Source organism: Bombina bombina, chromosome 10 (genome assembly GCF_027579735.1).
Source record: "Bombina bombina isolate aBomBom1 chromosome 10, aBomBom1.pri, whole genome shotgun sequence".
Classification (NCBI taxonomy): domain Eukaryota; kingdom Metazoa; phylum Chordata; class Amphibia; order Anura; family Bombinatoridae; genus Bombina; species Bombina bombina.
Genome location: NC_069508.1, coordinates 155266471 through 155291470, shown reverse-complemented (window position 1 = coordinate 155291470; position 25000 = coordinate 155266471). Strand labels below are relative to the sequence as shown.

The 25000-nt window shown below is 39.1% G+C and overlaps 1 protein-coding gene across 3 annotated transcripts in view; it reads left to right on the top strand.

Moving 5' to 3' along the window:
* B4GALT2 (beta-1,4-galactosyltransferase 2) overlaps positions 1-25000 on the top strand; it is a 297187-nt gene that overhangs the window by 17046 nt on the left and 255141 nt on the right. Inside the window, exon 2 of one of the 3 annotated variants that reach the window (XM_053693403.1) lies at positions 4178-4253. The exons of 1 other annotated variant lie outside the window; for it this stretch is intronic. The gene's annotated coding sequence lies outside the window, so the exon portion shown is untranslated. Of the gene's footprint in view, positions 1-687; positions 916-4177; positions 4254-25000 lie in introns of those variants that run through there. One more of the 3 variants, XM_053693402.1, reaches the window with a different exon arrangement.

Sequence of the window (25000 nt, the reverse complement as noted above, 5' to 3'; positions counted from 1 at the left end):
TGTAGTATATTGTTTGTGGGGATATATGTGTGTATGCAGATGCGTTATGATGAACATGCAGTATCTGGGTAGATAGATATAACCAGAGCAAGGTGCTTTTGTTTACTGGTGCAGATGAGCCTCACGCGAGATAGCATTAGGTCAGGCGAGGGGAAGTGTGTGCGTATTATTCACTCAAACGCCCTATCTTCCCCAGCTGTAATGTCTGCTATACTGATCTGTAACCCTACCGTGCAATATAGCTGTGTGTGTTGTCCCTCTGTGTGTATTATCCTACAGACCTGCCAGCACTATTAGCACTAGCAGCGCAATGAGGGGCTAGCTAGCATTTTTATTATGTTATAAATGTTATATAATTATGTTATAAATAACAAGGCTCCCTTGCCTGGGAAAATGTCTCTTTTGTGAGTTTCTAGGTAAAACACTGGTTGGTTAATTTATTTCTAATATTGAAGCTCACACAGGAGCTACAGAAGGGCTGTAATATATAAACGGATACAGAGAGCTATGGTTGCTTGGCTCACAGGATGTAACTTGCCCTTGTTTAAAGGGACCTATTAGTTATTTTGTGATACCATTAGATCAGGTCCTAACAAGTCCAGCCAGGCTCAGCCCATAGTTCTACATATATGCCCTTGTCTGGCTGCTAAATAACCTCACTGGCTGCTACATGTATCAACTGTGTGCTGTACTTGCCTCTGCTAAATGATAACATGTGCATTTGTTTGCAGCACATGATCCAAGTGCTAGTAACATTATTTTAGAAGTGATCACTTTACAGAAACCGGTGTGTAATTGTTTTTGAAATGCAGTGATGTGTTTCCAGAAGTATGATTGTGCCAAAGGACATTAATCTCTGTGAGGCTCTAACTTCGTTCATAGGTGTCAGTAACTGGCCTCAGCAGAGGAGATAAGGTAAGGTAATCTTTTAAGCTTAGGGAAACCTCGGTAACAACATGTCAGTGCACACTACTTGATAGAAACTGAATCTTTCCCCTTATTTCTGCAGTATATGTTGATAAAATACATCTGCATATTATCCTCTGACTAATCCTTGCTTTGCACACATAAATATAACTAGCATTTATTTACTAATGTCCCTTTAAGTTGTTGGTTCCGGTGTAACACTATTTTATGGCTTGTTGATAACCGGCTCCTTAGTTGTAGTAACAGATTTCACACAAAAAGTCAGTTACATTCAGGGGTTTTATTGCAGAATAATTCTCCTTTAAATTCTCTCAGCAAAGATATGAGAAAAACTTTAGTCCAGAATCCATATGGTTCAGTACGTGGCAGTAACCTTAGTTCATGTCCCATTGTAGACTGCTTTGTAGACCCATTGTAGACTGCTGATTGTGAGAATATGATTAAATAAGTATGTCATTTGGTCAGCCGGCTTTGTGAGTTTTGAATATAAACATGTGAGTGTCTAAGAGGTTTTGTTTTTACTAAACCCTGAGGGGGGGGGGGTTGTCCTCATATACAGAACCGGCTCTAAAATTGCACCAGGTTGTGACCCTGAGACGCAGGCGGCATTTGCCAGTGGTGGCACAAAGGGAGAGCACTCTCTGGCTAATAGAGAAGTGATTTTCATACACCAATCGGCTGAACCTTAAAGGAATAGTCTAGACAAAATTAAACTTTCATGATTCAGATACAGCAGCAATTTTAAGCAACTTTTCTAATTTACTCCTAGTATCAATTTTCTTCCTTTTCTTGGTATCTTTATTTGAAAAAGCAAGAATGTAAGCATAGGAGCCGGCCCATTTTTGGTTGAGCACCTGGGTAGCGCTTTCTGATTGGTGCCTAAATGTAACCACAAATCAGAAAGCGCAACCAAAAATGGGCCGGCTCTTAAGCTTACATTCAAATAAAGATACCAAGAGAACAAAGAAAAATTGATAATAGGAGTAAATCTGAAAGTTTCTTAAAATTGCTGCTCTAGCTGAATCGTGAAAGTTTAATTATACTAGAAAATGTTGCCTATCTATCAAGCTCCGAAAGGAGCTTGACGGCCCGTGTTTCTGGCGAGTCTTCAGACTCGCCTGAAACAGCAGTTATGAAGCAGCGGTCACAAAGACCGCTGCTCCATAACCCTGTCCGTCTGCTCTGAGCAGGCGCACAGGAATCGCCACAATTCAACCCGATCGAGTACGATCGGGTTGATTGACACCCCCCTGCTGGAGGCCGATTGGCTGCGAGTCTGCAGGGGGCGGCGTTGCACCAGCAGCTCTTGTGAGCTGCTGGTGCAATGCTGAATACGGAGAGCGTGTTGCTCTCCACATTCAGCGAGGTCTTGCGGACCTGATCCGCACTGTCGGATCAGGTCCGCAAGACCTTTATTAAATAGGGGCCTATCCCTTTAATTTGTGAGTCTGCTGACAATTTTTGAGTTTAGATTGACTATAGCGCATAATGCGTTGGCGGTGTAATTTTGTACCCAGGCAGCACAATGCTGTGAGTGGGCCCTGACGATGTTACTAGTGGGGCAGAGGGAACAATTATTTTCCTTTTGGAACTCAAAGCTAATGTTGCAGGAGCGCAAACCAGTAGCGTTTAATGCCCTTCTCAAGTACACCTGTGATGCCCATAATGTGCTATTTCGTGGGTCTACTTATTTTTAGGCTGTAAAGGGATCTGTGCAGTAGTGTATAGCGCACCTCCGTGCTTGCCAGTGTAACTAGTATTGACAGCCTGTTGCATGTACAGATCTGTGTAAACTATGTAATACCAGGGCTCCACCAATCAAATGATACATATATTAAATATAGTCTAAAATATACACATATATCAATATTTGTAACTGATGTGTTAACTTGCTGAAGCGTAGTGAATCTCAATAAAAAAGCACCACATATAATCATCAGCCGCAGAACCCCCTCTCTGTCTGCCGCAGCTCACATGCTTGGCCCAGTGTTGTGCACGTGATGGGGGCAGTTGCTTCTAGCAAGGTTTAGCTTAAACGGACACTAAACCCAATTTATTTTTTCTTTCATGATTTAGATAGAGAATGCAATTTTAAGCAACTTTCTAATTTACTCCTATCATCAAATTTTCTTTGTTCGCTTGCTATCTTTATTTAAAAAGCAGGAATGTAAAGCTTAATGTAGCCACCAATAAGCAAGCACTATCCAGGGTGCTGAACCTAAAATGGGCCGGCTCCTAAGCTTTACATTCCTGCTTTTTAAATAAAGATAGCAAGCAAACAAAGAAAAATTGATAATAGGAGTAAATTAGAAAGTTGCTTAAAATTGCATGCTCTATCTGAATCATAAAAGAAAAAAATTGGGTTTAGTGTCCCTTTAAACCTGCACCATATCCCGTGTTATGGAGCGCACTGGTTTTAGGTGCCAATGAGTTAACTTATAGGCATAAACTATGTGTAATGTGAGGGTCATGAAATAAATAGGGACCTGGTATTTTTTACTTTCTGCTGTACCTCGTTAGTTGCCTTAAAATAACACTGAAAGCTGGCTGTGTAAATCTGTAAAATTCGGCTTCACTTTGTTACAAACTATCTGTATTCTTTCCCATATTAAAGGGACACTGAACCCAATTTTTTTCTTTCATGATTTAGATAGAGCATGCAATTTTAAGCAACTTTCTAATTTACTCCTATTATCAATTTTTCTTCGTTCTCTTGCTATCTTTATTTGAAAAAGAAGGCAGCTAAGCTATTTTTTGGTTCAGTACTCTGGACAGCACTTGTTTATTGGTGGGTGAATTTATCCACCAATCAGCAAGAGCAACCAAGGTTGTTCGACAAAAAATGGGCCGGCATCTAAACTTACATTATTGCATTTCAAATAAAGATACCAAGAGAATGAAGAAAATTTGATAATAGGAGTAAATTAGAAAGAAAAAAATTGGGTTCAGTGTCCCTTTAATAATACCTGTCGTTTTGTGAATCCAGCACGGACATAGCAGATTTATTGGCATTTTGTTCTATCTTCCTGTTACATATTCATTAGAATGACAATGCGCAGGTACGAGGTGTAGCCTGTGTCACTAAATAATGCAAACCTGATCTGACAGTCACACGCAGGTGTGTTATGGAGAGCAGTTAATCCCTCAAGCCTAGTAATACATCTCTAGGGATTACAAGGTATGGTATGTTTTATAGATCGCAGTGTATTTGTACCTGATCTTACATCAGTCATCGTCCCTCTAATTACAGGTACACGGGACTCCTAGTGCTCTTGGGTAGTTTGACGCCGGCCACCGAATGCGCAGTATAGGGTCCTTCAGCAGGGGTAAGCACATATACTGATTTTCTCATCTAGTTTACTAATAGGAGCATACGTGTGAATATAAATATGGTTCAAAAGCACGTCTTGTTTAAGCCTAAACCAGTGATTAAACTCACTCAAACGTTTGGTTTGTCGTTTGTAAAAGCCCCAAGGCTGCTCTGTCACCTGCGCTTGCGAATCGCCCTGATGTTGCTGGGGCAGGAATTACTGTTTCATGTGTGGTTATTGTAATGGTGGTACCAGTTTTACACTCTGCTTAAAGGGGTCTGGCTGGCCTGTTCTATAAGCTTCCATGTTTTACAGCATGGCTGTGACTGTGTGTTTAGGATAATAATTGTGTTGAAATTTAAGAATTAGAAAAGTTAATGTGATATATTTTTTGTTGCTGTCAGGTTTAAGCACAAATTGCTGTTGAAGATACTTTGAATAGATGACTCGCCTAGTGGCCTTTTCTCTATGTGATGTTTTTATAAAATGGAAACTAGGGCGGAAAATGCTGTGTCCAAATAGCTCAGGGTATAGAGAACACGGCTGCTGTATTGAACTTTACAGGTTCAGGTCCCCGTGAGGTAGTTTTGTATCTGTCTGAAATTTTGTAACCCTGTACATTTTATGTGATTCGCAGCTCATTTTGTGCATGGTTTAACATTAAACGTGCAGTGAATCATGTATGCATAGAGTTTGATTGTGAAAATACATTTAACCCGTGTCTTTGTAAGAGTTTACTTATGTATGTGATGTCACTATGAGATGTAAAACTGCTCATTAATCTTGGTAACTCAGGAGATAGGGTACCACATTCATAGGTTCAGATCACACACAAACCAGTTGTTTTTATAATACATGAGTTAATATTTATACATGAATGTCCAAAACTAGTACAAAGACATGTAGCGTAGTTGTTTGTAAGGCTTATTTATATACAGAGATGTGGGTCTAAGTAGCAATTCCCCAGTTTTGCATAACCAACCTGTTATATTAATATACCTTTTACCTCTGTGATTACCTTGTATTTAAAGGGACAGTCTACACCAGAATTGTTTTTGTTTAAAAAGATAGATAATCCCTTTATTACCCATCCCTCAGTTTTGCATAACCAGCACTGTTATGTTAATATATGTTTTACCTCTTTGATTAGCTTGTATCTAAGCCTCTGCAGACTGCCCCCTTATCTCAGTGCTTGTAACAGACATACAGTTTAGCCAGTCAGTGCAGACTCCTAAATAACTCCACAGGAGCGAGCACAATATTATCTATATGACACACATGAACTATTACTGTCTAACTGTGAAATACTTTCAAAATGCTCTGAGCTAGGAGGTGTTATTCAATGGTTTAGTTATCAGTTTGAGCCTACCTAGGTTTAGCTTTTCAAAAATACCACCAAGGGAACAAAGTAGATTTAATGATAAAAGTCAATTGGAAAGTTGTTAAAAATCGAATGCCCTATTTGAATCATAAAAGTTTAATTTTGACTAGTCTGTCCCTTTAAGGCTCTGCAGACTGCCCTCTTATCTCACTGCTTTTTACATACTTGCATTTTAGCCAATCTGTGCTGACTCATAAATAACTTTACTGCAGTGAGCACAATGTTTTTTATATGGCATATAAACTAGCACTGTCTGGCTGTGAAAGGCTAATGAAATGCACTGAGATAAGAGGCGGCCTGCAGGGGCTTAGAAACAGGCAGAAATTTAGAGGTTATATAAAGTATATTAATATAACAATGTTGATTGTGCAAAGGTGGGGAATGGGTAGCTCACATACAAATTGACTTTTGAAGTGGGCGGCGGAGCGCAGTGAATTTTTTATTTCATATCTATAATAAAAAGTAAGTTATATAAATGATTTATTATATACATTTTCATGATTCAGATACAGCATATCATTTTAAACAACTTTCCAATTTACTTCCATTAAAAAAAATGTGCACAGTCTTTTATATTTACACTTTTTGAGTCACCAGCTCCTACTGAGCATGTGCAAGAATTCACAGACTATACGTATATGCATTTGTGATTGGCTGCTTGCTATCACATGGTACAGGGGGAGTGGAAATATACATAACTTTGAAATTTGTTAGAAAAAAATCTTCTACTCATTTTAAATTCAGAGTAAATGCTATTGTATTGTCTTGTTATCTTGCATTTGTTGATTATGCAAATCTAATGTGTTTACTGGTCCTTTAAAAATCACTAATATTCTGGATATGATTTTATAAAGGGGAGAGTTTACCATCATTTTAATCTTTGCCATTTATGAAAGTTTTTGCCTCTTAATATATGTTTTGTTGGTGCAGATGGCAGAATGCATAGTATTGTACTCTATGGGGCCTATTTATGAAAGGTCTGTCGGACATGATACGACATTGCGGATCAGGTCCGACAGACCTCGCTGAATGCGGAGAGCAATACGCTCTCCACATTCAGCATTGCACCAGCAGCTCTTGTGAACTGCTGGTGAAATGCTGCCCCCTGCAGATTCACGGCCAATCAACCGCTAGCAGGGGGTGTCAATCAACCCGTTCGTATTCGATCGGGTTGAATTGCAGCGATGTCTGTCCACCTCCTCAGAGCAGGCGGACAGGTTATGAAGCAGCGGTCTTTAGACCGCTGCTTCATAATACGGAGCTTGATAGATATGCCCCCTATAGGACAAGCTTTCAGGAGTTTACTCTCTTCTTTGGGGCTGAAGCAATATTCATTGCTAATAATGGGTTGATATGTTTTGTCTACCACAGATGGTCAAATAGTTCCACCCCTTTTGTCCTGGAGAGGCCTGAACTGTGTTGTTACTTCAGATATAATATCCTGGCTGGTACCCGGTCCTGCAGTGCCAACAGGGCCCCCGCAGTTTCCTTTTTCACATAGCTCTTTATATGCAGCCTTAACATTCTAAGCCTATTCTGATAATGTGTAGTAACTATACAGCGCGGTTGCCTGGTCTGTAACATCAATAGAACCCCCCCCAACTGCTGGATCAATCTGTAAAATGAACTGTTTAAGTCCAAGTGGTGTTGCTGCCAGTTTTTTTCTAGATGGTTTTACCCTGGTGTGCGGTATATTCCTGGCCTAGAGGGCGAGCGTGATGCCCTGTAGTGAGGAAATCTGTTACAATGATCTGGCTCTATCTAAAGATGCTGCTTGTCTTGGCGGCCTTTGTTATCCTTGAGATGTTGGCAAATGCATCAGATAGATGGCAGCTAGTCACCTACCTGCTCTATTACTGTGAAATACAGAGAGTTTAGGGTGCTGAATTATCAAGCTCCGAATGGTCCCTGATGCCCCTGTTTCCGCGTGAGCCTTTATAACTGGTCCGCCTGTTCTGAGGCTGCGGACATCAATCAGCCCAATCCTATATGATCGGGCTGATTGACACCCCCTGCTAGTGGCCGATTGGCCTTGAATCTGCAGGGGGCGGCATTGCACAATCCGGCTTCCTCCAATAACGGCTTCCCCCCCAGAGCAAACATTACCTGAGGCCACTCGTGATTGGAGGAAGCCGGATTCCTCATTTCTGACGTAAGAAGAGACGTCCTGGGAGTGGAGGAATCGCTGCTCCGGTGTTCCACGCTTGCTAGGAATAAAAGGTAAGTATTTTAAAAGAACGGCTTCAATGTAAACTTTCATGAATGAAAGTGCCCTTGTTTTTAATAGTATTTTTAAAAACAGGGCTTTCATTTGTGAAAGTTGACATTCACTTTAAATGCAAGTGAGTAGATAAAGTCATGTGATCAGGGGGCCGTCAGAGGATGCTTAGAAACAAGGTAATCACAGAGGTTAAATGTGTATTAATATAACCACGTTTTATGTGCAAAACTGGGGAATGGGTAATAAAGGGATTATCTATCTTCTAAAACAATAACATTTTTGAGTTGACTGTCCCTTTAAATGACCTCTGTTGTGTCTTATTGGGAGACAATGGAGAAACACTAGACCAGTAGCTGCGTTAGTTTAGTTATTGCTTTATCTTCCCTGGATTTAGCAACCAGGTGAACTAGAGTCAGAGGTTAGCGTGACTCTTCATGTGTGTTTATGCTTGCGGAGTGTCACATGACTGTCTGCCAATAGAGCTGCAGGAGGTGTTCTTACCAGCCAATGAGCAGTCTGCCCTTACAGATGAGTGTAATGTTTAAAGGGATATTAAATCCTAAAGGTTTCATTTGTGATATAGGCAGAACATACAATTTGTAAAACGTTTTCAATGGACTTCTATTATCAGTTTTGCTTTATTACTATGATATTCTGTATTTAAGACATACCTAGGTAGGTGTCTGGAGCACTAAGTGGCAGGAAATAGCGCTGCCACCTAGTGCTCTTGCAAATGGATAACATTCTTGCTAATCTGCTGCCGTATAGTGCTCCAGGCACGTGCACACTCCTAAGCTGAAGAGCAGTTCAGGGATACACCTGTTGATTCACCTGGAGGGGGCTGGTTTATTGTCTTCATTGCTGTAAATGAGCTTGTGCTCTGATCTAGCCAATCACTGTTCCAGACTCTGTAAAGTCAGAATTGAACTGTCATAATTCAGAGAGCACGAGCAATCTTAATTTTCATACCAAATGTGCTTCATTCTTGTGGTGTCCTTTGTTGAAAAACATACTTATGTAGGTTCAGGAGCAGCAATGCCCTCCTGGGTGCTAGCTGCTGATTAGTAGCTGCATATATGCATGCCTTTTGTCATTGGCTCGCCAGATGGGCTCAATGGTTCCCAGGCACGCTTCTCCTGAGCGACCTAGGCATGCTTTTCAACAAAGGATAACAAAATTAGATAATTAAAATACATTGGAAATATATATTTAAAATTGCTGCTTTATCTGACTCTTGAAAGTTAAATTTTGAGCTTACTGTCCCTTTAAAGGGACATTCCTGTCAAAATATAAATGCACATAGATTTATTGCATCTTTGAATAGAAAGATATTTGCAATATAAATGTATTGGCAAAAATGCTTCTATTAAGAGTTATCACTGTTTTAGTGTTAACATTTTTCTCTGCACGTGCATGTGAAGCATAGCTAGATATTGTCACTGCACCCACATTTTAAATAATGCAGCTGCTCCGATCATTAGTGGGGCTTCTATCATGTTACCAATTAACAAATTGAGCCATTACCAGATGGTACAAGCACTGTAGACTCTTTGAACAAGTGTTGTGTTTAAAATGCTGGTGCACGTTGCATACTTAAATACACCTTTGAAACGGCTATAGCTTTTATTAGAAGCATTTTTGCTAATACATGTATATTACAAAAATGTTTCTATTCAATACAGAAATGCGCCCATGTAGTTTCTAATTTTGGCTGGAATATCCCTTTAATGTTTGTTTTTTGTTTCCCAGTTTTATGTCTGTTTAAATGTTTTTTTTTTGTAGTCTAGAAATAAGCTGGAGGTATAGGAGACCTCTTTTTTTTTCTTCTTGTTTGTTTGTGGGTTTGTGCATTTTGCGCTGGTCTTGGATTTGTTTTACTTTTAAATGTTTTTGTCCCCGGTTAGCGGCGCAGAGTTGTGTGACTGGAGAACGAGTTGCTGTCACTGTAACATTTATTGTAAGTTTATTAAAGGGAAACTAAACCCACATTTTTTCTTTCATGATTCAGATAGAGCATGGAATTTTAAGCAACTTTCTCATTTACTCCTATTATCAATTTTTCTTTGTTCTCTTGCTATCTTTATTTAAAATGCAGGAATGTGATGCATAGGAGCCGGACCATTTTTGGTTGAGAACCTGGGTTATGCTTGCTTATTGGTGGGTAAATGTAAGCCTCCAATAAGCAAGCACTATCCATGGTGCTGAACCTAAAATGGGCTGGCTGCTAAGATTTACATTCCTGTTTTTAAAATAAAGATAGCAAGAGAATGAAGAAAAATTGATAATAGGAGTAAATTAGAAAATTTGCTTAAAATTTCATGATCTATCTGAATCATGAAAGAAAAAATTTGGGTTCAGTGTCCCTTTAAGTGCCACATGACTATTTATCAGGGGGCATATATATTATTTCCTGCTTGGCGCTGGGGCTTATAATGACATCTGTGAATTGTCACAATCATCACCTCTGTGCGTGTCCTTTTGTGGAACATCAGTAGATTTAGCTGTTTCTAGGTGCACCAGACTAATTTGTCTTTACTGGTACTTGGTCTAGTTCTTTCCTGACACGTATTACAGTGAATCAGGTCTCCATAATTATAAACCTGGCAGCCCCCCCAGAGACCGGAGAAGGGGTGATGAGCGGCCTTTGCTAGTGAGTGCAGGTTCGGGTTAATTGGAGCCTTTCTGTGCCACAAGGAGATGGGTCACGTCTGAACGAAGGAAAAAGCTAAATCACTTGATAGGGCGGCTGAATCCTCTGCTTTTAATCACAACTAACGTGAAGCTTTGTGCACCAATAGGGAGGCTCCAATCTGTCTCACTAAGTTATAACCAATCGTTTGATCATTGCAGATCTTTTTTTTTTCTTTCACTTGAAAGTTAGTTCCCTTTATTTATTTACTTGTTGTTGCTTTATTTATCTTCATGTCACTATTTAGAGTTTATACATCTGTTACAACTGCACGTAGTGTACTTTGTATAGTGTTAATGTCACCTATTGTAACCCAGAGATGGACAAATATTAAGACATTCTTACGATTACATGTGTCCTTGGCTTGCTACATTATAAAAGTGCCATATATGTTTCACATTTGTATCTTCTTTGTCTTTACACTACTGAACAACCATCAGTTTTGGGGTAGATAACGTGTTTTGCTGGTTGCAGGTGCTGTAGGCTGACAGGAAAGGTTTCTACACATCAGATATTGCTGGACCATGTGCCTTGTGCACACAAACGCTCCTGTGCAGGACACAGCCGCCTGGTCTTGTCATTGCGCCGTACGGAATTTGCTTTACGTGATCATTATGTTTTGCTGAGCAATGTCCTACATTTGATTCTCAGAGGGACAAAGCTGCAGGTTTCTAGCCAGAGATCTGGACATTAATGTGCATTAATTAGTGACAATCTGTTTCACACAGAAGATTGTACTGTCCTGCACTAAAATCTTGTTACTGCTGTGCCTCATGCAGAAATTTCACAGTAAAGATTGGATCAAAAATTCTTAAAGTGATTTCAGATTCAAAGTTCTTTAAAAACTGAGTTAGACAAAAATCTTGTGAGACGCTTTGTGCGTCTCTTCTGGAACCACAAGTACAATGTAGAAGTATTATTCCTGCACGTCATAAACGTGAATGTTTGAGTCATGATGGCAATAACACAACTAAATATGCCTGACAACCGAGCCACCCGTCAGTCTAGTTAGTCATGTTACCTGCTAATAGGACATTGTATAGAGCACAAATCATTTACATGTGTTTAGTGATGCCATAAAGCATTTACATGTGTTTAGTGATATCATAAAGCATTTACATGTGTTTAGTGATATCATAAATCATTTATATGTGTTTAGTGATATCATAAAGCATTTACATGTGTTTAGTGATATCATAAAGAGATGTCATAAAGCAGTTACATGTGTTTAGTGATGCCATAAAGCATTTACATGTGTTTAGTGACGTCATAAAGTTTTTAGATGTGTTTAGTGATGTCATTAAGCATTTAAATGTGTTTTAGTGATATCACAAAGCATTTACATATGTATAGTAGTGATGTCACAAAGCATTTACATGTGTTTAGTAGTGATATCACAAAGCATTTACATGTGTTTGGTAGTGATGTCACAAAGCAATTACATGTGTTTGGTAGTGATGTCACAACGCATTTACATGTGTTTGGTAGTGATGTCACAAAGCATTTACATGTGTTTGGTAGTGATGTCACAAAGCATTTACATGTGTTTGGTAGTGATGTCACAATGCATTTACATGTGTTTGGTAGTGATGTCACAAAGCATTTACATGTGGTGTTTAGTAGTGATGTCACAAAGCATTTACATGTGTTTGGTAGTGATGTCACAAAGCATTTACCTGTGGTGTTTAGTAGTGATGTCACAAAGCATTTACATGTGTTTATTAGGCATGTCACAAAGCATTTACATGTGTTTAGTAGTGATGTCACAAATCATTTACATGTGTTGTTTAGTAGTGATGTTGCAAAACATTTACATGTGTTTAGTGATGTCATAAAGCATTTACATGTGTTTAGTGATGCCATAAAGAGATTTCATAAAGCATTTACATGTGTTTAGTGATGTCATAAAGTTTTTACATGTGTTTAGTGATGTCATAAAGCATTTACATGTGTTTAGTGATGTCACAAAGCATTTACATGTGTTTTAGTGATGTCAGAAAGCATTTACATGTGTTTAGTAGTGATGTCACAAAGCATTTACATGTGTTTAGTAGTGATATCACAACGCATTTACATGTGTTTAGTAGTGATATCACAACACATTTACATGTGTTTGGTAGTGATGTGACAAAGCATTTACATGTGTTGTTTAGTAGTGATGTCGCAGAGCATTTACATGTGTTTAGTAGTGATGTCACAAAGCATTTACATGTGTTGTTTAGTAGTGATGTCACAAAGCATTTACATGTGGTGTTTAGTAGTGATATCACAAAGCATTTACATGTGTTTAGTAGTGATATCACAACGCATTTACATGTGCTTGGTAGTGATGTCACAAAGCATTTACATGTGGTGTTTAGTAGTGATGTCACAAAGCATTTACATGTGTTTAGTAGTGATGTCACAAAGCATTTACATGTGTTTGGTAGTGATGTCACAAAGCATTTACATGTGTTTATTAGGGATGTCACAAAGCATTTACATGTGTTTAGTATGGATGTTACAAATCATTTACATGTGTTTATTAGGGATGTCACAAAGCATTTACATGTGTTTATTAGTAATGTCACAAAGCATTTACATGTGTTTAGTAGTGATATCACAAAGCATTTACTTGTGTTTGGTAGTGATGTCACAAAGCATTTACATGTGTTTGGTAGTGATGTCACAAAGCATTTACATGTGTTTAGTAGTAATATCACAAAGCATTTACATGTGGTGTTTAGTAGTGATGTCACAAAGCATTTACATGTGGTGTTTAGTAGTGATATCACAAAGCATTTACTTGTGTTTGATAGTGATGTCACAAAGCATTTAAAATGTGTTTGGTAGTGATGTCACAAAGCATTTACATGTGTTTAGTAGGGATGTCTCAAAGCATTTGCATGTGTTTGGTAGTGATGTCACAAAAGATTTACATGTGTTTGGTAGTGATGTCACAAACCATTTAAATGTGGTGTTTAGTAGTGATGTCACAAAGCATTTACATGTGTTTAGTAGTGATGTCTCAAAGCATTTACATGTGTTTGGTAGTGATGTCACAAAACATTTACATGTGTTTAGTAGGGATGCCACACAGCATTTACATGTGTTTATTAGGGATGTCACTAAGAATTTACATGTGTTTGGTAGTGATGTCCAAAGCATTTACATGTGTTTATTAGGGATGTCACAAAGCATTTACATGTGTTTGGTAGTGATGTCACAAAGCATTTACATGTGTTTGGTAGTGATGTCACAAAGCATTTACATGTGTTTGGTAGTGATGTCACAAAGCATTTACATGTGTTTATTAGGGATGTAACAAAGCATTTACATGTGTTTATTAGGGATGTCACAAAGCATTTACATGTGTTTATTAGGGATATCACAAAGCATTTACATGTGTTTTATTAGGGATGTCACAAAGCATTTACATGTGTTTATTAGGGATGTCACAAAGCATTTACATGTGTTTATTAGGAATGTCACAAAGCATTTACATGTGTTTAGTAGTGATGTCACAACCGCCTGGTCTTGTCATTGCGCCGTACAGAATTTGCTTTACGTGATCATTATGTTTTGCTGAGCGATGTCCTACATTTGATTCTCAGAGGGACAAAGCTGCAGGTTTCTAGCCAGAGATCTGGACATTAATGTGCTTTAATTAGTGACAATCTGTTTCACACAGAAGATTGTACTGTCCTGCACTAAAATCTTGTTACTGCTGTGCCTTATGCAGAAATTTCACAGTAAAGATTGGATCAAGAATTCTTAAAGTGATTTTAGATTTGAAGTTTGTTAAAAACAGAATTAGACAAAAATCTTGTGAGACGCTTTGTGCGTCTCTTCTGGAACCACAAGTACAATGTAGAAGTATTATTCCTGCACGTCATAAACGTGAATGTTTGAGTCATGATGGCAATAATACAACTAAATATGCCTGACAACCGAGCCACCCGTCAGTCTAGTTAGTCATGTTACCTGCTAATAGGACATTGTATAGAGCATAAAGCATTTACATGTGTTTAGTGATGTCATAAATCATTTATATGTGTTTAGTGATGTCATAAATCATTTACATGTGTTTAGTGATGCCGTAAAGCATTTACATGTGTTATGCCATAAAGCATTTACATGTGTTTAGTGATGTCATAAAGCATTTGCATGTGTTTAGTGATGTCAGAAAGCATTTACATGTGTTTAGTGATGTCACAAAGCATTTACATGTGTTGTTTAGTGATGTCAGAAAGCATTTACATGTGTTTCATAGTGATGTCACAAAGCATTTACATGTGTTTAGTAGGGATGTCACAAAGCATTTACATTTGTTTAGTAGGGATGTCACAAAGCATTTACATTTGTTTAGTAGGGATGTCACAAAGCAGTCACATGTGTTTAGTAGTGATATCACAAAGCATTTACATGTGTTTAGTAGGGATGTCACAAAGCATTTACATGTGTTTAGTAGGGATGTCACAAAGCATTTACATTTGTTTAGTAGGGATGTCACAAAGCAGTCACATGTGTTTAGTAGTGATATCACAAAGCATTTACATGTGTTTAGTAGTGATATTGCAAAGCAGTTACATGTGTTTAGTAGTGATGTCATAAAGCATTTACATGTGTTTAGTAGTGATATCACAAAGCAGTTACATGTGTTTAATAGGGATGTCACAAAGCAGTTACATGTGTTTAGTAGTGATATCACAAAGCAGTTACATGTGTTTAGTAGTGATATCACAAAGCAGTTACATGTGTTTAGTAGTGATATCACAAAGCAGTTACATGTGTTTAGTAGTGATATCACAAAGCAGTTACATGTGTTTAATAGGGATGTCACAAAGCATTTACATGTGTTTAGTAGTGATATCACAAAGCAGTTACATGTGTTTAGTAGTGATATCACAACGCATTTACATGTGTTTAGTAGTGATATCACAACGCATTTACATGTGTTTAATAGGGATGCCACAAAGCATTTACATGTGTTTAGTAGTGATATCACAAAGCAGTTACATGTGTTTAATAGGGATGCCACAAAGCATTTACATGTGTTTAGTAGTGGTGTCATAAAGCAGTTACATGTGTTTAGTAGTGATATTGCAAAGCAGTTACATGTGTTTAGTAGTGATGTCATAAAGCATTTACATGTGTTTAGTAGTGATATTGCAAAGCAGTTACATGTGTTTAGTAGTGATGCCACAAAGCATTTACATGTGTTTAGTAGTGGTGTCATAAAGCAGTTACATGTGTTTAGTAGTGATATTGCAAAGCAGTTACATGTGTTTAGTAGTGATGTCATAAAGCATTTACATGTGTTTAGTAGTGATATTGCAAAGCAGTTACATGTGTTTAGTAGTGATGCCACAAAGCATTTACATGTGTTTAGTAGTGGTGTCATAAAGCAGTTACATGTGTTTAGTAGTGATATTGCAAAGCAGTTACATGTGTTTAGTAGTGATATTGCAAAGCAGTTACATGTGTTTAGTAGTGATATCACAAAGCATTTACATGTGTTTAGTAGTGATATCACAACGCATTTACATGTGTTTAGTAGTGATATCACAACGCATTTACATGTGTTTAGTAGTGATATCACAAAGCATTTACATGTGTTTAATAGGGATGTCATAAAGCATTTACATGTGTTTAGTAGTGATATCACAAAGCAGTTACATGTGTTTAATAGGGATGTCATAAAGCATTTACATGTGTTTAGTAGTGATATCACAAAGCAGTTACATGTGTTTAATAGGGATGTCATAAAGCATTTACATGTGTTTAGTAGTGATATCACAAAGCAGTTACATGTGTTTAATAGGGATGTCATAAAGCATTTACATATGTTTAGTAGTGATATCACAAAGCAGTTACATGTGTTTAGTAGTGATATCACAAAGCAGTTACATGTGTTTAGTAGTGATATCACAACGCATTTACATGTGTTTAGTAGTGATGTCACAAAGCATTTACATGTGTTTAGTAGTGATATCACAACGCATTTACATGTGTTTAGTAGTGATACCACAAAGCATTTACATGTGTTTAGTAGTGGTGTCATAAAGCATTTACTTGTGTTTAGTAGTGATGTCACAAAGAAGTTACATGTGTTTAGTAGTGATATCACAAAGCAGTTACATGTGTTTAGTAGTGATGCCACAAAGCATTTATTTGTGTTTGGTAGTGATATCACAAAGCAGTTACATGTGTTTGGTAGTGATGTCACAAAGCATTTACATGTGTTTGGTAGTGATGTCACAAGGCATTTACATGTGTTTAGTAGTGATATCACAAAGAAGTCACATGTGTTTAGTGATGTCACAAAGCATTTATTTGTGTTTAGTAGTGATGTCACAAATCATTTACATGTGTTTGGTAGTGATATCACAAAGAAGTTACATGTGTTTAGTGATATCAAGCAGACTTTTCATGATCTTTCATTGGTGGACTGTGATATGCCTCCATACGCAGGAAAACAAAATATTTTCAAAAACACATAAGATTTTAAAATACAATTTTACACGTAACAGTGGAAATAATGACAAATTAAGGAAGAAAATATCACATTTCATAAGTTAGTGATCCCACCCACTAACCCACCCCTCTTTGCATATGTTTAGCCCATGTGAAACACTTTTATTGTGCAGTCATTTTTTAATATTGTTTTTATTTTATACCATAAATTAAATATTGCTACATAAAGTAATAAATTAACAAAAATAAGTGCATAGCAGTTAGCAACAGGGGGTTCTGGGGATGAAAAACAGCTGGGCAGAAAATGAATATATGTGTATGTATATATATATATGTATATATATATATATATATATATATATATATATATATATATATATATATATATATATATATACTGTGTGTGTGTGTATATATAATTAGTACAAACACACTATATGGCCAAAAGCTTGTGGACCCTCCTACTAGAGTTTAGGTTTCAGTAACACCCATTGCTAGAGTAGGTTTCAGTAACACCCATTGCTAGAGTAGGTTTCAGTAACACCCATTGCTAACAGGTGCATACAATCCAAAACATGTGCATGATATCTCTCTAGACAAACATTGGCAGAACAATAAGTCATAATGATGAGGTCAGTGATTTAAAATATGGTCCTGTTATAAGATGCAACCTTTGCCACAATTTCAGCCCCACTAGATCTGTTCCAGTCATCTGTAAGTGCTATTATTGTGCAATGGAGCAACAACAAGCCAGCCAGAGCAGGGGTGGCAAGTTCTGAAGTGTGTCGCAAGTAAAAATCACTGTTGCATCACTCAGTACAAAGTACCAAACTGCCTCTAGAAGCAGCATCAGCACAAGATCTGTTCATAAGGAGCATCATGAAATGGTTCCATGGTTGAGCAGTTCTACACCAGCCTCACATAAACATGCACAAGCGTCAGCTGGAGTGGTGTAAAGCCGTCACTGGACTCTAGAGCGGTGGCAACTAATAAATGTTATCATTAGTATGAGAGCACTGTTTATTCAAGCTTATTAGACATTAAACACCTCTTTCTTTTGTTTAAACAAATGTGCTTGTCCCACAGGGCCTAAAGAGACTAAAAAAAAACAATTCTGTAACTTAGTTTTTCAAAATGTTGCAAATGTCCTATACCAGCTACTTGCTCGATAGTGATTGCTTAGAGCAGTGTACAAACTCCATTACAGCTAACCCTAACTGGTTACAAATAAGGGAGATGAGATAAATGTACTCAACAGGAATTTGATGTATTTTTAAGTAAAGGTATAATTTTAAAACCTTTAGTTTGTATGTTGGATTTGTGCAATTCCATACGTAAAGGGTCATGAAACCCAATTTGTCTTCCCTTTAATGATTCAGAAAGAACACACAATTTCTCCAACATAGGTGTGTCCGGTCCACGGCGTCATCCTTACTTGTGGGATATTCTCTTCCCCAACAGGAAATGGCAAAGAGCCCAGCAAAGCTGGTCACATGATCCCTCCTAGGCTCCGCCTACCCCAGTCATTCTCTTTGCCGTTGTACAGGCAACATCTCCACGGAGATGGCTTAGAGTTTTTTAGTGTTTAACTGTAGTTTTTCATTATTCAATCAAGAGTTTGTTATTTTCAAATAGTGCTGGTACGTACTATTTACTCAGAAACAGAAAAGAGATGAAGAATTCTGTTTGTATGAGGAAAATGATTTTAGCAACCGTAACTAAAATCCATGGCTGTTCCACACAGGACTGTTGAGAGCATTAACTTCAGTTGGGGGAACAGTTTGCAGTCTTTGCTGCTTGAGGTATGACACATTCTAACAAGACGATGTAATGCTGGAAGCTGTCATTTTCCCTATGGGATCCGGTAAGCCATGTTTATTACGATTGTAAATAAGGGCTTCACAAGGGCTTATTTAGACTGTAGACATTTTTTGGGCTAAATCGATTGATATTAACACTTATTTAGCCTTGAGGAATCATTTATTCTGGGTATTTTGATATAATAATATCGGCAGGCACTGTTTTAGACACCTTATTCTTTAGGGGCTTTCCCAAAGCATAGGCAGAGTCTCATTTTCGCGCCGGTGTTGCGCACTTGTTTTTGAGAGGCATGGCATGCAGTCGCATGTGAGAGGAGCTCTGATACTTATAAAAGACTTCTGAAGGCATCATTTGGTATCGTATTCCCCTTGGGTTTGGTTGGGTCTCAGCAAAGCAGATACCAGGGACTGTAAAGGGGTTAAAGCTTAAAACGGCTCCGGTTCCGTTATTTTAAGGGTTAAAGCTTCCAAATTTGGTGTGCAATATTTTCAAGGCTTTAAGACACTGTGGTGAAAGTTTGGTGAATTTTGAACAATTCCTTCATGTTTTTTCGCAATTGCAGTAATAAAGTGTGTTCAGTTTAAAATTTAAAGTGACAGTAACGGTTTTATTTCAAAACGTTTTTTGTACTTTCTTATCAAGTTTATGCCTGTTTAACATGTCTGAACTACCAGATAGACTGTGTTCTGAATGTGGGGAAGCCAGAATTCCTATTCATTTAAATAAATGTGATTTATGTGATAATGACAATGATGCCCAAGATGATTCCTCAAGTGAGGGGAGTAAGCATGGTACTGCATCATTCCCTCCTTCGTCTACACGAGTCTTGCCCACTCAGGAGGCCCCTAGTACATCTAGCGCGCCAATACTCCTTACTATGCAACAATTAACGGCTGTAATGGATAATTCTGTCAAAAACATTTTAGCCAAAATGAACCCTGTTCAGCGTAAGCGTGGATGCTCTGTTTTAGTTACTGAAGAGCATGACGACGCTGATATTAATATCTCTGAAGGGCCCCTAACCCAATCTGAGGGGGCCAGGGAGGTTTTGTCTGAGGGAGAAATTACTGATTTAGGGAATATTTCTCAGCAGGCTGAATCTGATGTGATTACTTTTAAATTTAAATTGGAACATCTCCGCATTTTGCTTAAGGAGGTATTATCCACTCTGGATGATTGTGAAAATTTGGTCATCCCAGAGAAACTATGTAAAATGGACAAGTTCCTAGAGGTGCCGGGGCTCCCAGAAGCTTTTCCTATACCCAAGCGGGTGGCGGACATTGTTAATAAAGAATGGGAAAGGCCCGGTATTCCTTTCGTCCCTCCCCCCATATTTAAAAAATTGTTTCCTATGGTCGACCCCAGAAAGGACTTATGGCAGTCAGTCCCCAAGGTCGAGGGAGCGGTTTCTACTTTAAACAAACGCACCACTATTCCCATAGAGGATAGTTGTGCTTTCAAAGATCCTATGGATAAAAAATTAGAAGGTTTGCTTAAAAAGATGTTTGTTCAGCAGGGTTACCTTCTACAACCCATTTCATGCATTGTCCCTGTCACTACAGCCGCATATTTCTGGTTTGATGAACTGATTAAGGTGCTCGATAGTGACTCGCCTCCTTATGAGGAGATTATGGACAGAGTCAATGCTCTCAAATTGGCTAATTCTTTCACTCTTGACGCCTCTTTGCAATTGGCTAAGTTAGCGGCTAAGAATTCTGGGTTTGCTATTGTGGCGCGCAGAGCGCTTTGGTTGAAATCTTGGTCGGCTGATGCGTCTTCCAAGAACAAGCTACTAAACATTCCTTTCAAGGGGAAAACGCTGTTTGGTCCTGACTTGAAAGAGATTATCTCTGATATCACTGGGGGTAAGGGCCATGCCCTTCCTCAGGATCGGCCTTTCAAGGCAAAAAATAGACCTAATTTTCGTCCCTTTCGTAAAAACGGACCAGCCCAAGGTGCTACGTCCTCTAAGCAAGAAGGTAATACTTCTCAGGCCAAGCCAGCTTGGAGACCAATGCAAGGCTGGAACAAGGGAAAGCAGGCAAAGAAACCTGCCACTGCTACCAAGACAGCATGAAATATCGGCCCCCGATCCGGGACCGGATCTGGTGGGGGGCAGACTCTCTCTCTTCGCTCAGGCTTGGGCAAGAGATGTTCTGGATCCTTGGGCGCTAGAAATAGTCTCCCAGGGTTATCTTCTGGAATTCAAGGGACTTCCCCCAAGGGGAAGGTTCCACAGGTCTCAGTTGTCTTCAGACCACATAAAAAGACAGGCGTTCTTACTTTGCGTAGAAGACCTGTTAAAAATGGGAGTGATTCATCCTGTTCCATTGAGAGAACAAGGGATGGGGTTCTACTCCAATCTGTTCATAGTTCCCAAAAAAGAGGGAACATTCAGACCAATCCTACATCTCAAGATCTTAAACAAATTTCTCAAGGTCCCATCTTTCAAGATGGAAACCATTCGAACTATCCTTCCTTCCATCCAGGAAGGTCAATTCATGACCACGGTGGATTTAAAGGATGCGTATCTACATATTCCTATCCACAAGGAACATCATCGGTTCCTAAGGTTTGCATTCCTGGACAAACATTACCAGTTCGTGGCGCTTCCTTTCGGATTAGCCACTGCTCCAAGGATTTTCACAAAGGTACTAGGGTCCCTTCTAGCTGTGCTAAGACCAAGGGGCATTGCAGTAGTACCTTACCTGGACGACATTCTGATTCAAGCGTCGTCCCTCCCTCGAGCAAAGGCTCACACGGACATCGTCCTGGCCTTTCTCAGATCGCACGGCTGGAAAGTGAACGTGGAAAAGAGTTCTCTATCCCCGTCAACAAGGGTTCCCTTCTTGGGAACAATTATAGACTCCTCAGAAATGAGGATTTTTCTAACAGAGGCCAGAAAGACAAAGCTCCTGGACTCTTGTCGAATACTTCATTCCGTTCCTCTTCCTTCCGTAGCTCAGTGCATGGAAGTGATCGGGTTGATGGTAGCGGCAATGGACATAGTTCCTTTTGCGCGCATTCATCTAAGACCGTTACAACTGTGCATGCTCAGTCAGTGGAATGGGGACTATACAGACTTGTCTCCAAAGATACAAGTAAATCAGAGGACCAGAGACTCACTCCGTTGGTGGCTGTCCCTGGACAACCTGTCACGAGGGATGACATTCCACAGACCAGAGTGGGTCATTGTCACGACCGACGCCAGTCTGATGGGCTGGGGCGCGGTCTGGGGATCCCTGAAAGCTCAGGGTCTTTGGTCTCGGGAAGAATCTCTTCTACCGATAAATATTCTGGAACTGAGAGCGATATTCAATGCTCTCAAGGCTTGGCCTCAGCTAGCGAGGACCAAGTTCATACGGTTTCAATCAGACAACATGACGACTGTTGCGTATATCAACCATCAGGGGGGAACAAGGAGTTCCCTAGCGATGGAAGAAGTGACCAAGATCATTCTATGGGCGGAGTCTCACTCCTGCCACCTGTCTGCTATCCACATCCCGGGAGTGGAAAATTGGGAAGCGGATTTTCTGAGTCGTCAGACATTGCATCCGGGGGAGTGGGAACTCCATCCGGAAATCTTTGCCCAAGTCACTCAACTTTGGGGCATTCCAGACATGGATCTGATGGCCTCTCGTCAGAACTTCAAAGTTCCTTGCTACGGGTCCAGATCCAGGGATCCCAAGGCGGCTCTAGTGGATGCACTAGTAGCACCTTGGACCTTCAAACTAGCTTATGTGTTCCCGCCGTTTCCTCTCATCCCCAGGCTGGTAGCCAGGATCAATCAGGAGAGGGCGTCGGTGATCTTGATAGCTCCTGCGTGGCCACGCAGGACTTGGTATGCAGATCTGGTGAATATGTCATCGGCTCCACCTTGGAAGCTACCTTTGAGACGAGACCTTCTTGTTCAGGGTCCGTTCGAACATCCGAATCTGGTTTCACTCCAGCTGACTGCTTGGAGATTGAACGCTTGATTTTATCGAAGCGAGGTTTCTCAGATTCTGTTATCGATACTCTTGTTCAGGCCAGAAAGCCTGTAACTAGAAAGATTTACCATAAAATTTGGAAAAAATATATCTGTTGGTGTGAATCTAAAGGATTCCCTTGGGACAAGGTTAAGATTCCTAGGATTCTATCCTTCCTTCAAGAAGGATTGGAAAAAGGATTATCGGCAAGTTCCCTGAAGGGACAGATTTCTGCCTTGTCGGTGTTACTTCACAAAAAACTGGCAGCTGTGCCAGATGTTCAAGCCTTTGTTCAGGCTCTGGTTAGAATCAAGCCTGTTTACAAACCTTTGACTCCTCCTTGGAGTCTCAATTTAGTTCTTTCAGTTCTTCAGGGGGTTCCGTTTGAACCCTTACATTCCGTTGATATTAAGTTATTATCTTGGAAAGTTTTGTTTTTAGTTGCAATTTCTTCTGCTAGAAGAGTTTCAGAATTATCTGCTCTGCAGTGTTCTCCTCCTTATCTGGTGTTCCATGCAGATAAGGTGGTTTTACGTACTAAACCTGGTTTTCTTCCAAAAGTTGTTTCTAACAAAAACATTAACCAGGAGATTATCGTACCTTCTCTGTGTCCGAAACCAGTTTCAAAGAAGGAACGCTTGTTGCACAATTTGGATGTTGTTCGCGCTCTAAAATTCTATTTAGATGCTACAAAGGATTTTAGACAAACATCTTCCCTGTTTGTTGTTTATTCAGGTAAAAGGAGAGGTCAAAAAGCAACTTCTACCTCTCTCTCTTTTTGGATTAAAAGCATCATCAGATTGGCTTACGAGACTGCCGGACGGCAGCCTCCCGAAAGAATCACGGCTCATTCCACTAGGGCTGTGGCTTCCACATGGGCCTTCAAGAACGAGGCTTCTGTTGATCAGATATGTAGGGCAGCGACTTGGTCTTCACTGCACACTTTTACCAAATTTTACAAGTTTGATACTTTTGCTTCTTCTGAGGCTATTTTTGGGAGAAAGGTTTTGCAAGCCGTGGTGCCTTCCATTTAGGTGACCTGATTTGCTCCCTCCCTTCATCCGTGTCCTAAAGCTTTGGTATTGGTTCCCACAAGTAAGGATGACGCCGTGGACCGGACACACCTATGTTGGAGAAAACAGAATTTATGTTTACCTGATAAATTTCTTTCTCCAACGGTGTGTCCGGTCCACGGCCCGCCCTGGTTTTTTAATCAGGTCTGATAATTTATTTTCTTTAACTACAGTCACCACGGTACCATATGGTTTCTCCTATGCTATTATTCCTCCTTAACGTCGGTCGAATGACTGGGGTAGGCGGAGCCTAGGAGGGATCATGTGACCAGCTTTGCTGGGCTCTTTGCCATTTCCTGTTGGGGAAGAGAATATCCCACAAGTAAGGATGACGCCGTGGACCGGACACACCGTTGGAGAAAGAAATTTATCAGGTAAACATAAATTCTGTTTTTAAACAACTTTCCAATTTACTTCTATTCTCTAAATTGTTTGTTCTTTTTGTATCCTTTGTTGAAAAGCATACCTAGGTAGGCTCAGGAGCTGTTGTTTGTAAGCTACACATTTCACATGTTGGCTCACCCATGTGCATTGCTTTATCTTCCACAAAGAATACAAAGAGAAAGAAGCAAGTTAGATAATAGAACTACATTTCAAAGTTGTTTAAAATTGTATTCTCTATCTGAAGTATAAAAGAGAATTTTGGGGTTTCACGTTCCTTTTAATATCACTGAAATGTACTGCGCTATAGTGTTAGTTGTGCACATGCGCTGGTTGTGTTTGTAACATAAGTTAAATCTCCCTGAAGTGAACAAGAGCAATTAACCCCTTCAGTACCATATATATATATATATATATATATATATATATATATATATATATATATATGTGCTCACTTCTATTTCAAGAGTATTTTTCTTCCAATTTATCTTTTCCGCTTTCATTAAATTGTTTTCAAAAAGCCCTTCAATTTTTTTTGCATAAATTAATATGTTGCATAATTTGGACTTCAAAAGAAACAAGTTTTGCTTTTTAAATAAAATATTATGTTAACACATGAGGCTTGGTGTATATAGCGATAAAAAGCTACTGTGTCATGCAATGAATGTTTTCAGTGTTACATCTTTAATACCATCTTTAATACTTAAATTTAGAAAAACGTGTTCTTTTAAAATCCAAAATATGCAACGTTTTAGCAGTTGCTACCATAAGC